This window comes from Aulostomus chinensis, chromosome 15 (assembly GCF_037954235.1).
Source record: "Aulostomus chinensis isolate RoL2024-O1b breed Wild chromosome 15, RoL_Achi_v1.0, whole genome shotgun sequence".
NCBI classification, from domain to species: Eukaryota; Metazoa; Chordata; class Actinopteri; order Syngnathiformes; family Aulostomidae; genus Aulostomus; species Aulostomus chinensis.
The window spans coordinates 20,841,880-20,845,156 of NC_141334.1; the positions used below are offsets into that span (position 1 = coordinate 20,841,880).

A 3,277-nucleotide genomic window follows, 5' to 3' on the forward strand; every position below is an offset into this window, starting at 1 on the left:
ACAAAGTCAAACGGGATGAGTGACAAATGAATGGCTAGAAGCAAGCGAACAATGAAATAGTAAACTGCGAGGAAAGCAATGGAGCTTGTCGGCAAAGTTACAACGTGGGGTCAGTACGATCAAGCCCGGGTTGAAGGTCCTGGATTCCTTTTATAGCTGGCCCAGCGATTGCCTGCAGGCATGGCTGATTGCTGATAGGCATGGCTGATTGCTGATAGGCAGCACCTGTGCTGGAATCAGCCTGAGGAGGGCCATGGAGAGCATGGGAGGGAGGATCCCTAACACATTGTCAAGTATAACACACTGTTGCTAGGGATGCCGCTCTGATCAGAGTAGCATAGAGGAGAAAAGTTTGAAGAGAAAACTATATGGGATGTTTACCTAATGTTTAATTTTTACCGTCATTAAACAGTTTGGGACTAATTGTGCCGTTAGAAAATTGACTTGAAGCTTGTTACATGGAGAGTGGAGGCTTCTTCCACATATTAGATGAAAACCAAACCTGCTGATCAAAGTCCGGAACCTGGAGTCACAGCTCTCCTCTTGCCTCTGTGGCACTGCAAGTTGGCAACACAAACGTGTCGGTAAACCTGTAATCTCCAATACATACATTGTAATATGTATATGATAATCCATCAATCCACTGATTGATTATCAAAGGCTTTGTTCAAAACAGATGCACACGACTGGGAGAAGGTTTAACAAAACAGCAGAGAAGTGACCAGACTTGTAGGTTTGCTACATGATGCAATTTATAAATCAATATAAATTTTCATACTCGGAATGTAACAAATAAAAATATTGATGATGATGATGATGATGATGATGATACTAACATCTGTACACTGTACCTGTCTGCACTTATCTCCACAGTGATCTTCTCAAATGGCCCGTTCCCCGGAGCTCAGAGGATTGACAGGTGCATTGATATTAGTCAGGGTAGAGATGACTGCCTCCTTGGACTACAGAATCTATTTTAGCATGTGAGAGGTGGAGTTCCACCTAGTGACACACTCTTGTTTGAGACTCAGCTCAGGTATGCACATCTGCTGTTGAGTAGATTTGAGCTTCTCTGTGGCTGATGTACTCCTGTGGAAGGATTCCAGTACCACCTTCACTTTGTCCACAGTGGCCTTCATCCATGCCCTTCAGAACATCTCTTACAAACAGATTGATAATGTGTGCAAGGCATGGGTGGTGGGTCCATTTCAGATTTCAAATTTCTTTGGTTGTATTAGTTGCATTGTCACTAACAGAGCCAGCCTCTTTGTTTTCCACATTCCCCTCTTTTGCCACTTTGAGCATATCCTCCACTCAGTTCTCAGTAGTGTGTCTGGCACTGAACTCAAAACAATTCAGCAGACATGACACCATTTTGTAATTTTCAACAGTGTTATAACTGACATGCAGGATGTGATGGTTCAGAATGTCCAGCAGTCAGTCGTTGAAACAAACGGCAGTGACTTTTTTTGACCCTTTCTTGGAGTGAAGCATATTCTCTGTCATATAGGCCTAGGGTGATTTTTTTGGTCTTTGCCTGCTTGGAAGTGCATATAATAGAATGAGAGCATGAGTGTAGCCTCTGAATCCTTTGTCATCCACGACTGAAAATGGCTGAAAATCACATGCAACCATTTAGCAAGTGCCTCAATTGTGTTCTGTCTTGCTGGGGTCTTAGCCTTTGGCAAAAACTAGCTCACAGAGCTCTGGGTTGTAAGTTTAGGTGGTTGTGGTGTTGTACTGGATGGTGCTGTGCACATTGCAGCAGCAACAGTTGCCATAGACAGACAGGCACCTTCACTAAGGTCTTATTTCTTCAAATTGCACTGATGGATGAACATGTAACGTTCTCCTCGTCTCCCGGTTGACTTGGCTTTCGCTCTGCTATTGAATGGCGAAAAACACTAACCTCATTCGCAGTATGTCCAAAGTCTAAAGTCCCCGCTGAAAGAAAGCTATAACATCGCCTCAAAGAATGCCACCAAAGCCTCCGAGAAGAACAAAGTTGGCTTTGATCAAAGAGTTATTTCCTCAAAGTTGGAGCCAGGAGACTGAGTGCTTGTGCGCAGTGTTTGGCTGAGAGGTAAACACAAGCTTAGTGATAAGTGGGAGCAGGATGTCCACGTTGTAGTGGATCAAGCTGGAGATCTACCAGTCTATACAGTGAAGCCAGAATGTTATGATGGTCCTAAACGTACACTTCACAGAGATCTCACCTTACCTCGTGGTTTCCTCCCTGTCGATGAAAAGTCATCTATTGAGGCCAGTCCAGTCTCGAGGTCAAGAACACGGCAGCAACTCGAGGTACCTCTTGATATTGAGGAAGATTCTTCACCTGAAACATCCATCAACCTGGACACATGGCCTGTAAAGTTCACTGTGGAGAAGGTTCACAAAAGGGCTTTATCCCGCAAAGGACCTTTGCAGCACCACAGCATTGCAGTCCTACTGGTCTGGTAGGAGGCTGTCACAGCCTGCACCCCAACACGACTCTCATTATACTACCATCTCTCCACTCATCCCACTTTCCTTTGGACGAAACATAACGGACAATTCTTCATGAACTCTCACTTAAACCCTAGTGGATTATTGTGGCAGTTGGGAAAATTCTGTGTGAACCTTTCTGGGGATTTATTCAATTTGCTGTGATTTGATGTATGCTGTTGTGTGTGAACCTGAACCAAATTGAACCATAACCAAGTGCACTTACCTAACATATTCGAACTAGTTATTATAACTGCAGTCCTGTGTATATTTTGTGTTTTTCTATTTTTTTCCTTTTTCCTCCTTATTTATTACTGTAAATATTTTTGCTACTCAATTCACTTGCAATACAAGGTACCAACACCAAAGCTCTGTCTTGTATCCTTATTGATTGCTGACCACCAGCTCTGGCAGCTGTTTCTAGACTTCTGATCCTGTACAAGCCTACCACGTATTCAGTTAGCCCAACTTATTAATAGTAAACTTAATATTTGCTAGCAAGTGCAAATACCCTTTTTAAACAGTTCTCATGTTGTTTGTGGAGCCTGTTCGATATGAGATTTTCTCCTTGCACAATCTACACTATGTTTTTGAACTGCTTATGGCATTTTGTCACCGTTCATCTGTAGTGCCAGTCCTCTCTCATCTCTCTCCCTCCTGTGTGTGCTCATCGCTGTGCGTGTCTGTACCTCCTCCCCTCTCCTCCCCCTGCTGCTCAGTGTGGACATGCGGATTCCACCACACATCTTGACTAATCACATGTGGCTTTCATCAAAAATGGCCCATGAAAAGA

At 43.6% G+C, this 3,277-nt stretch overlaps 1 long non-coding RNA gene across 1 annotated transcript; it reads left to right on the forward strand.

Moving 5' to 3' along the window:
* The first annotated feature begins 299 nt into the window (after positions 1-299).
* Positions 300-3,039, forward strand: LOC147249142 (uncharacterized). Its single transcript, XR_015119509.1, has 3 exons — positions 300-584; positions 677-729; positions 874-3,039. It is a non-coding gene; the product is annotated as an uncharacterized LOC147249142 (long non-coding RNA).
* The last annotated feature ends 238 nt before the right edge of the window (positions 3,040-3,277 follow it).